Raw genomic sequence first — 12,007 nt, 5'->3', positions numbered from 1 at the left:
CTCAGACAAATAGATACATGTAATTTTGAGTTATAAACAGTATAATAAATCACATTTTCCTAAATTATCTCTCTTTAAGAGCTATGGGAAGAATGTTTTCTAAAAGGTTTAAAAAAAAACTTAGTATGTCTCTAATGTTCATTGGGGAAGCAGAGTTAGGGCAAATCAAAGTGAAAGCTATTGACTGCTTATAAAAATAATTAAATTTAAAATGTTTCATTAAAAGCTCTTAGCCTGCCTCACGAAAAAAAAATGTATAAAGGGCTATGTGAGGAAAATCCATGAAAGAGGTCATGTAGTATTATCATTGCGTCTTTTATTTACTAGCATTTCCAATATAGCATTCAAGACACTCCTTGTAATTTTTACTTTGGGGAAGTTCTCAATTATTACATTTTTCAGTGGCTCTTGTATTGGAGGAAAATGTTAATTTGTATTGAAAAAGATATACTATTTTAAGATATTTCCAATGTGCCTGACTTATTATATTCTAAAAACTATATTTATAGAAGTTTACGTGTTTATATAATATTCTAATACATTTGCAAAAATTAGTATATATAAATACATACACACATACATATGAATGTTAGAACTGTACATATTCAGTTTATAAAACATGATTAATTAGCAACCTTAATATTCCCCATACAAGAAAACCATAAGATACAAGGATATGTTATGTAAAATTTCCAGTGTAGCCCTCCTAATAAAATAAGGAGCTTAAGTGTAAACACAGACCTTCTGAGGTGGGTACTGAGGATGTTTGTGGGTATTCTTTTCACTCCCCACCCGCACACCCCCAACCCCCAACCACAAAATGAAGGAAAAAAATGCCAGAATTTTAAATGCCTTTAAACATGAGTGTATGTGTATTTTTTCTCTAGGTGATGAGAAATGTTCAGAACATGTCCTGATTTATGTCACTTGGAACTAATTGGAAGTAAAATGTGACAGTGTGAGAAAGATAGTAACTACACAATTCACAGGAGTGAATAGAAAGGAGGAAAAGGGAGAAGAAAGGTTTTAAAGATTTTAGATAAATTACTGGCCACTGCCATTCTCTCCTATTAAGTATATCTATATATCTTTTCTTGGTTCTCTTTCTCTGGAGAATCCTGACTCACAAGGCTGTTAAGCAGCAGTAGGTGTCTGATGCAGGTGTTTCCCCAGGATATCTATTCCTTCATTATCACAAAGTTAATTCATAGGAGAATGCATAGCTGCATACTCTGCTACCATCTAGAATTTTGTCTCCAAAAACCACTGACGTATTCTTATCATATGCTATATATATGCATATTATCTTCCAGAATGTCAGAATGAGGTCATAGGGAGATACTGTGATAGTTCCCTCCTGATGAAGAATAATAACTTTGTTTTTCAAAATCTTCCCTATACCTTATCTTCATTTATTATTCTAATACTCGAGTGAAGCAGTCAGGTATAATTATCCCCTTTAAGAAATAGAAAGAACACATGATCTGCTCAAGTTGACCCAGGTATATAGGAAGATGTATGCTCTCAGGAAACACCTAAATTTTTTTTTTTTTCAATTTAGGGGACTTGAATTTCTTGTCCTATCTTTTATAATCTAGTGTTTGCTCTTAAATAAATGACGCTATCACTGGGATCCTCAATTTACTTATTTTAAGGGGAACATTATGCACATAACCTCATTGTGTTGTTCTAAAGAATCAAATGAGAAGAAAGCTTTCGGAAAAAGAATTGTAAATTTCAAAATACTGCACACAGTGGAGTAGACAGGCAGCTCCTAATTTTTAATCTAGTGTGTTTTAATGGTTAATTTAATGGTTAATGTAGATCCTCCCATTACTTCAAATATTTGGTCAGAACTATATCAAAATGTCAAAATAAGAATAATAGTCTAAGCATTGTGTTATTTCAGTCTACTAGAACTGTGCAGTATGAAAACCCAAGAACAAAACACTAGAGACAAAAACTACATAGCACCATTAAAAATCAGCAAGGACTTCAGAAATCTCCTGGCCAGTAAGGAGCTCTTTTGAATATGAGCCATGATAACTCAACTAAGGAGGAAGGATGGGACCTAGTGTTTTTGTGGTGTGTTATGTATGTCAGATAGCCTGCAAATGCATTGCCTCATTTCAGCTTTGCAGGAACTTGTTGAAGTGATATACTACCCCATTTCATCATAAAAACATTAAAGCCCCAAAATGACAAAAATGCAACCTAAGGAGTCCTATATCAGGCAGCCAGAATTTAAACTCTGATTTGTGTCCTAATCGTCACTCAAAAAACAAAATAACCAAAAAATGTTACCAGGTTCCCTGATACTATTCAATATATTTCTCTGTTTGCAAAATAATTTCATTGTTAATAACATGGTTCTATTGGCTTTTGCCAAACAAATATCCTTGCTACATTTTAAGAGCAACCAGCTCCTGAGTGATACCAAGAATGGAAATTTTCATACAGTTGTTAAGATAACCTCATGATGATTTGTAGCATCAGCTCTATGATTCCAAAAATAGAGCTCACTGAAGCTACACAGCCTTTGGCTGACACAGCAGAGAGTAAAATTCATTCCAGCCCGAGGCTTCTAGCTGGACTTTCCATTTGTTAGAGTTGCTTATGGATCTCCCTCCAAGTTCCCTTTACAAGAGGGAGTCCCCATTGCCCCCTTCAGCGCAGACTTTGTCTTTGATTTAAAATGCCTGAGACTGCTAGGGCCAAAGAAGGTATCTGGGAAAGCAAAACCAAAATCTCTCCTGGAGGAAATATCCAGGAGAAGTGACATTTTAGACATCTGCAACTCAGTAGGATGATCTCTGTTGACTGCATTTTCCGTCTGAAAGAGTTTGATATAATGCAGGCGATGGATTTGTTTAGCTGTTTTTTTCCAAAAGTGCTTATCTTTGAGTTTGGGTTCTAACGAAGTAATTTAATAGGCAAGTGAATGCCCCAGACTTCGACTGCGTCAAATTGATTTGCAGAGGAAATAAACTGAAGTCTTTAAATGTGGACAGCACAGCTCAGGAGGGTGGGAAGGGGAGCAGTTTCTGTCTCTCGCTCCCTCCCTTCTGTGCCTTCTCCTTGAACGTGGGTTCAAGTGCTGATTAGAAGTAGCAGAAGATATTAATGTTTTATACCCAGTTACCTCACCAGTGTTTTATAGCTGAAAATAGCAATGAATCATGCTGGGTTTCAGGGAAGTGAATATCTGTCCAGTGGGAGGGGTATCTGGTTTGAGTTCTAACCTTTGAGTGGGCAGCATGTTCCCCAGCAACTGCAAAGGTACTTCTGGTATAATATTTATTACACACAGATCAGATTAAAATCTCCTCAGCAACTTACAGTATTTGGAAAAGTACATGAGATGGGGGAATGTGATTCTATATGAGTCTATTTTTAAGTTTTCAAGTGCTTCAAAAGATGATCCATCTCTGGGGAATGGGGATGTGATACAGACTCCACAACCCTTGGTGCCACTCTCATTATACAGTCTAACCAAATGGGATTTCAAAAGTAACTTTCCAAAGTATCATTATAAGGACATTTGTGTCTGACCAGATGGATCAAGATGTCAGATTCTCATGGCCTTTGCATTAATTCAAACAAAAGTAGACCCTTCTCGGAGATTGTTTAATGTTCAGCTTCTTTTCTATTAATACATTGATTTTTGGACTGGGAAGTGATTGAAATAAAGTTATGTCTTATTTACAGTGTTGTACAAAATGGTTACTCCACTTGGAAAATCTCACTTGAATTTTGTGCTTTATTAAATACAAGCAATATATTAGTAACAATAACAAGGAAAAGAATACTCTGCCTTAAGAATTAAGCCATTTATCTGTTGACCTACTCATGCAGTGAATTTCTCAGATTGTCTATTTTGTGCCAGGCCCTGTGCTAGGCTCTGGGAAAGCAGAGCCCTTATATGGTGTGTGATCACTATTCTAAATTAAATTTACTTAGAGAAGTTCTTCCTGTTATTAAGGAATGTGTAATATAAGGGTGTTCACACTGAGCACTAGAAGAACTAGCTACAACAGAATCTCAGATGTTTCTCCTTAACCACAATCAGAATTATACTTAAATTATGTCATATACTCAATAAAATCAGGTATATATATTAAGATGACTTTTTGGTGATCTCATGGCTAAATGACCTCCTCTAAGCTATGATTAAGCAAAAGCAAGGAAAGGCATAACCATATAGTAACCTTTTAGCAGAAACATAGAGGAAAGTCAAGAAATAAGACCAGTTGAATTGGAAATTCCAATTGGAGAGGAAAGCAGGGAAAGAGTGACTGTAAACCTGGCTGCCTATATAGGGTTGACCTGTATTTATGCAATTAAATTAGGACAATATCCTGAAATCTCTGGCATTTGCAGAAACAGTTTTGTTTTGAAGGAGAGAAAAGTTGCTGAGTATGGAATAAAAATGTTTTGTTCAAAGATGACATATGCCCTTCCCGCACCACAAATATTACACTTATGAGCAAAAACTAGTTACGTAAATCCTTTTTAAATGTGTTTCACAGAAGACGCTGATAAACAATCATGATACTTTTTCCTCTGAGTTTTTTCAAAGTTCTCATAGCATTTACCTGATACTCTCTGGGGACAGGGTGGGGTCAAGAAAGATTTCACTGAAGTGATATTTAAATTCTAATATGAAAGAAGTTTCTTAGCTGAGAAATGTGAGTGGCAGGCATATATTCCAAGCATTTCATGTTTTGTAGTTCTTAAGGTGAAAGTATATTGTAAATATGAGATGCTTGAGAGACCCACTTTATTTAAATTCCAGTTTCCTTAATTAGAGTATAGAGTTTCTTAAATATGTATTTGTCTACTGACATTTTGCTAACATGATTTATAAAAGGAAAGAAAGAGCTAAAATCTCTAAATCCATAGTAGCACTTAAATGTTAGTTGTGACACATTCCCAAATTAATTGCTTCATAAAAATTCATTTTAAGAAATATGTACCCTAATGAAAATTCTCAGGACACTTTACACAGTTAAGGTTGGTAATAGTTTCTATTTCTAGTGGAGTTTTAAAAATTTACAACTTATATAGGTGTAATTACTATTCTAAATTAAATTTGCTGAGAGAAGTTTTAAAACATATTTTCACTTAAAAATCTTAAGTTTAAAGATAGGATACTAGAACCAGAAAGAACTTCAAGAAACCATTTAACTTATTTTACATTTAATCGTTCCTGTTTTATTCTTCAAAATTACCTCCAAAGCCCTGCATTTGTTTTTGGCTATTCGATTGATAATCACCATTTTAATGAACACAGAACTAATTTATAGTGTATATTTTATGGTATTAGTTTAATTAAACATTGCAAGCATGTTTACTTAAATGTAAACCTTGATGTATAATGTTACTATAGCTTAATTGGTAGACTTGATTAAGAAAAAAACAAACAGACGAACAGATAATCAACAACAAAAAACAGTGGCAGTGATTTTGAGTAAGTATTTAAGGGACCATGAAGGTAACCTGACCAAGATTCTAACTTCAGCCCAAACTCTTACCTACCTCTGTGACATGAGACAACTGACTTCGTGCAAAAAATGACCATAGTAGCACCAATCTCAATGTGTTGTAAGAATTCCATAATTAGCAAAATGCCTACCACAAAGGTCATAATAAAAGATCACACAATTAAACCATTAAATTAAATTTAAACTACTCTGCCTCTTTTTTTTTTTAATTGTTGTTATTGCCTCCAACCCTGTGAAGCAAATGACCACCTTAGTAAGATCCTCACGCACAAAAATCCTCACCTAACCAACTCTGCAATCATTTTACCTACAGTTCAACTTACCCAACTCAACACCATGTGAAGAAATCCCTCAGGTACAAAGAAAATTTCCCTTCACTGTCTCAGTTTTGTGGGTTTTTTTTTCTGGTCATCTTTACATCTTTTTACCCTCCTTGACAAAACTGGCTTTCCAATTTCTTAACCAACAGCTTTTCTTCTACTCTTGACTCAGGAAAAAGTGCAGCATTCTCTTTGCCCTCTATTGCTATATTTACCTCCTTGTTCTCCACTGTTTCTTTTTCTTTTCTACCTCTTTTTTAAACTAAATTATACAATTTTACTTTATTGTGTAAATAGGGTAAGTATTTAAGAGAGAATGCCAATTACCCAATTCTTGTAAAAGGTAAATGAGCAGGACATGAAACAAAGATCCACTTAGTTGTGGATCCCCATCCCCCCCCCACCACACACACACACACACACACACACACACACACACACACACAAACAAAATCTCACCAGACATAATTGAGCTTATCCGCTCATTGGCAGATGGGCTACACTTGCTGACATCCTGTCCAGAAGCTACCCTAACAGGCTTAGCTTTCTGCCACACCAGCAATGACTGTCAGGACACACAGTTCACACTCAAGGCTAGGAATCCTCCCTGGGGCACAAGGTAAGCAGACGCTGACACAGCTAGGCCAGCCTGGCCCTAGGCCTTCAGCAGTGTCCACACTGAGCATTACAGCATTTGTGGAAGATAGTCATCAGCTCATCTGCAGAGCGGGTCTGAAGCTGCATGAGATAGGCATGAGGATGTTTGCATTTAGAACATGATTCTGCAGTAGAGTCAACATTCTCCCAGGCTGCTGCTCCCCCAAGCATATCATCTACTTGTGTCCATTTCTTTCTGCTTTGGATTATTTCCGATTTGTTGCCTTGTGGGTGATGTGCACTTGAGGCTGGTGTTGCAAGGGAAGTGGTGGCAGCACTGTCCCTCCTCTCTGATCAGCTGTCCCTCCTCCCTGTTCAGCCCATTTCTGCAGCCCAGCAGAAGATGGCCCCACAATCCAGTCCATTTCTTTTCTTTTCCTTTTTAATGTTTATTTAATTTTGAGAGAAACAGAGCACAAGTGGGGGTGAGGCAGAGAGAGAGGGAGGCACAGAATCCAAAGCAGCCTCCAGGCTCCGAGCTGTCAGCACAGGACCTCATGTGGGCCCAAACTCACAAACTGCAAGATCATGACCTGACCTGAAGTCAGGAGCTTAAGGGACTGAGCCATGCAGGCACCCCAGCCCTGCTGTCCATTTCTTAACAATATCCCCTTGTATGTAATTGACACGATCTGTTCCTCTGAGCTTCTTCCTTTATTTTATACTTTGCAATTCAGGGACTTTTCCTATATTCCTTAATGTTTCTATCTGAATGCTTCCATTCACTGGCATTCTGCTGTATGATTTCAATAGCCATGTGATAATTTATTATATATAGGCCTTAAAAATAATCAAATCTCCTTTGTTTCTGAACAGTACTAGAAAAGTTTTCAGAACCACACCATGGCAGAGACTGACTGTCTGTTCACCAGGCATTTCCTGGTGGTTATTTCCCAGCCTACCCTGCAATATGTGTGGCCATATGGCTGAGTTTTAGCCCCAGCAAAACAAGTGAAAGTGATGTATGTCATGTATAGGCCTGGACCATAAAGACCTCCTATATATCAGTCTGCATGCTTTGACCCGTCTACCCATTTGATGCTGATGAACACATTGAAATTAGAAACCAAGAAGTTGAAAGTATAAAATTGAAGGTACCTGGAACTCTAAATTACTCCTGGGAGGAGAGGGATCTACTAATCTAGATTTGGGGTTTTATGAGAATGAGCAAGAATCTTCTATGATACTTGAGCTACTGTACCTTTCGGGGGTTGTTAATCATATTAGTTGGAATCACCTTCAATAATACATATACCAATTATTTACATGATGAATATGTGTTATTTAAAATTAATTAAGAATGTACTGATATTTAGGAGCCATTTTGTTCATTTTAATTGATTGCTGCTTTATTGACTCTTGGAGCTTAGTTTTGGATGTTGATAATGAATTCCTTGGGAGAATAAGGTGGGTAGAGAAACAGGAAAGAACAGTATGAGCAGTGAATGGAGGATTAAATTGATGTATGTTCACAAAGTCCCAAATTGTATGGCGGAGGAAACCAACAGGAGATAAAGTTACAATGTTAGTTTGTGGCAAGACCATGAGCAGTCTTTTATATCAGGCAACAAGTTAGTAACATAGCAATTAGAATCAAGGAAAATGGCTAAATTGTGTCCCCAAGCACTTTCTGCCTGCCTCTATAACCACACTGCTCGCATTATATCATAATCCTGTGTCTCTTAAAAGATACTTTCTGAGGCTTAGTTCTAGTAAGTCAGTGGTTCTAAATTGACCACAGAATGAATCCAGATTCAGTTTAAGTTGCACTGGTTCCTGTTTCATACTGGTGCAAAGCTATTAGCCTAGAACTGAGTTCCTCAACTTCGTCAGTGCTATTGATATTTGGGGTTGGATAATTATTTGTTGTAGGGGGTTGTCCTCTCCACTGTAGGATGTTTAGCAGCATCTCTGGCCTCTATCCACTAGATGCCAGTAGCACTCTCCCCACTGTCCAACCTGTGATAATAAATTATCCCCAGACATTGTTATATGTCTCCTGGGAGACAAAGTCACTGTCATTTGAAAAAAAGTGTCCTAGGTGTCTCATCATCATATATTTGGGGAATCTTACCATTTATTTTTTGCAAGGAATCTTTTTTTGTGGATCTTTTGGTGCTTGGATCCCCTATTTTGTTTCTTCTTTGTTAACTTCGCCATCTTAGTTGATTATATTCTCCTGTAGCTTCCCAAGATAGAATGCATGGGTGGTAAAATCACTGAAATTTTGCCTTTTTTTAACTTGGGATATTCTACTTAATTTAGTAGTTTGGTTGAGTATGCAATTCTCAGTTGGAAATCAATTTCCCTGGGAATTTTGAAGGCATTTCTCTGCTGTGTTCTAGTTTCCAGCATTTCTGTTGAGGAGTCTGATGTCATTCTGATTCCTGAATATGGGCTCTTGGAACTGCTCTTGGGAAGCTTCTAGAATTTTCTTTTTGCTTCCATGTGTTTTGAAATTTCACAGTGATACACTGTTATGTATGTCTTATGTAACCATTATGCTGAGCACTTGATGTTCCCTCTGGAAATTCATATGCTTGATCTTGGAAAGAATTTTAAACATTTTCTCTGATAACTTTATTTTCTCCATCTTTTCTCAGCTTTTTTCCTGGAATTCTAAATGTTCAGTGCCTCAAGTCCTGGAATAATATTCTAGTCTTTGGCTTTTTTTCTGCTTTTTGAGAGTTTCTTCATCTTTGTCTTTAACCTTTTTATTAGACATTCCTTTTTTGCTGTTACAATTTTACCTTGCAATATTTTAATTTTTTCTGTGTGTAGCATTTAAAAATAAGGACCTCATTCCTCGTTTTATGAGTACAAGAACTCTAATCTCTCTGAAGATCTAAACTGCCAGTAAAAAAAGTCTTTTGCTTCTTTGCTGAGATTCTCCCCCCCCCCCCCGCTTTTGTTTACTTTAGTATTTAGGTTAGAGGCTTTCTTCAAATGCCTGGAAATACATGGCCTTTCCTTAGGATTTAATAAATAGACATCAAAACTGATTTGAAGGTATGCATGCGTATGTGGGTCTTGTCCATTGGTGGTATTTATTGGTTGGTAATTAATTTGGTTTTACTGGGAGATTCATATGTATCAATTATCTTTTGTTCTTCTGCTTTCCTGTACTTTTCCACAAAGAATATTCATTTATCCTCTAGCCTAGGATGTATCATCCTCTCTATACACATTCTTAGAACCCATTGGGAAAAAGTATCTGGGTTTCAATGATAATTAATGAATATTTACTTTTCATGTGGTGTCATTGCCCTTGGCAATGTGCAGTGTCCCTGAGTCCACTGCATTAGAGGGGGGAAGTACCCTGACTGTAAATGTCTGGGAAGGTGATCTGAAGAATATAATGGTGTATTTCATGGTTAACCTGGTCTCCTGATTTCTACCCCATCGGCTAGCTCCAGTTGTAAAAGTACCTGCCTGATGGCTTTAATTTGCATTTCCTACTGTAGTTCTGTGACAAAATATGCTACTTCTGTTGCTTTCCTTACTGGCAGTTTAATTTTCAGCTTTGATGTGCTAAACTCTACCACATGTGGTAGGTTGGATCATGGCCTCAAAAGATTATCTAAGACCTAATTCATGGAACTTGGAAATGTAACTTTACATGGCATAAGGAGGAATTGCAGATGTGATTCAGTTAAGGATCTTGAGATGGAGAAATTATCCTGGTTTATACAGATGATCCCTAAATGTAATCATAAGTATTCTTTTAAGGGGAGGCTGAGGGTGATTTGACCACAGAAGAGGAAGAAGGTAATGCGATGATGGAAACAGAGATTTGTAGATACTTTGCTGCTAACTTTCAAGATGGAAATGGTCATAGGCCAAGAAATGCAAGGAGCAGCTCTAGAACCTGGAAAAGTACAAGGAAAGAGATTCTACCAGAGAGCCTCCCAAGAAAGCATGGCCCTGCCAGCACCTTGGTTTAGGTTAGTGAAACCATTTTGGATTTCTGACCTTCAAAAGTGTAGGAGAATACACTGTGTTATTTTAAGCCATTAAGTTTGTTGGAATTGTTTAAAACACTCATAGGGAATGAATACACACCAGTCATCAACCTCCTTCCTAGTTTCCAAAACTGTTAAAGTAACTTCCTTTCCACATTGTCTTTATCCTCATGCACTTACGTCCTTTCAGTTTTTCTTGTCTCTTTCGTGACAGTTTGGTAAGAAAAATACTTAACACCTTTCAATCCTGTATGTATAATTTCTCAAGTTTTCTTTGTTTTCTTTAGAGGTATCCAAATAATGCACTGCACATGTAATTCATAGAAAATTATTACTGGATAATGTACATTTTAAAAGTTTGCATTCTGTGGGTTTTGGCTTTGATGAACTTTAGCTCTTCATGTATAGTTTGTTAGCATATAGCGTTTGTAATGGGGAAGGTAGATACTATTAGCTAGAAAAACTATTAGAAGCAAGACAGGGATGCTACTGTTTTCAGTAGCATTCAACATTGTTTTGGAAGTGTTATTAAATGCAGTTAGGGCAAGAAAAATGAAATAACTGGTATAAATAGCAGAAAAATACAAAGTATCTCTATTTGCTAATATGACCGTATACCTAGAATACTCCAGATTCCATTTTTGTAAATAATAATAATAAAATCCTACAGTTACAAACAAAAATATCTCTGCAAGATCAGGTACATGTAGATCACCAATTTCAAATGATCAGAACACAGAATATAAAATAAAATAAGTATGTCCAATGAGTTTAATGGAATATAAGAGGGCATTAAAAGGAGCATGAAAAAAGTTCTATCAAAATGAACTAGCTAATCTGAAAAAAAGAATCAAGTAAGTCTACTAGAAAGCTATCGAGGATTGAAATTAGTAACTTAGTGGAGATGGAGTTCTTGTTTGGGTATAACTGAAGAAATAATTAGTGACCTGGTATCTGAAGAGATTACACAGAAATTTCACAGAGACAAATAAGACTTAAAATCTGAAAGGGACATTAAGTGGCTTAGAGGATAAAGTGAAAAGTTCTATATCTAATAGCATTCTAGACAGAATAAAGAGAAAAAAGAGAAGCAGCATTAGAAGAGATGAATTGTGAAATTTTATAGAATTTCTTAAAGACAAAGCTCATATATTTTGAATGTCCAGTGAAGCCCTAAATATGAAAAGACAATTCAGAGGAGAACAAATCAAGGAAATGTAAATTTAAATTAAAATGAGATATTATCATACCAACCAATTGTTTAAAAAAATGTAAAAGCCTGAACATACTAAGTGTTGGTAAGATAAACAGTGATGCAAGCTCTTGTAAACTGCTGGTAGACTGTAAGTTGGTGTGGCTACTCTGGAAAGCAGTTGGGCAGTATAAATAAAAATTAAAACTATGTAGGTACTTTGGTCTAGAAATCCTACGTTTAGAATTTAACCTACAGAAATGCAAGTACAAAATGGAATATCCATATGTAATGTTATTTCAACACTATTCATGGAGGTAAAAACTAAAGGAAGAAGAGAAGGGAAAGAGGAAGGCAAGGGAATGATGACTA

The sequence above is a fragment of the Panthera uncia genome, chromosome A2 (assembly GCF_023721935.1).
Source record: "Panthera uncia isolate 11264 chromosome A2, Puncia_PCG_1.0, whole genome shotgun sequence".
NCBI classification, from domain to species: Eukaryota; Metazoa; Chordata; class Mammalia; order Carnivora; family Felidae; genus Panthera; species Panthera uncia.
Note: the sequence above shows the minus strand (reverse complement) of the source record.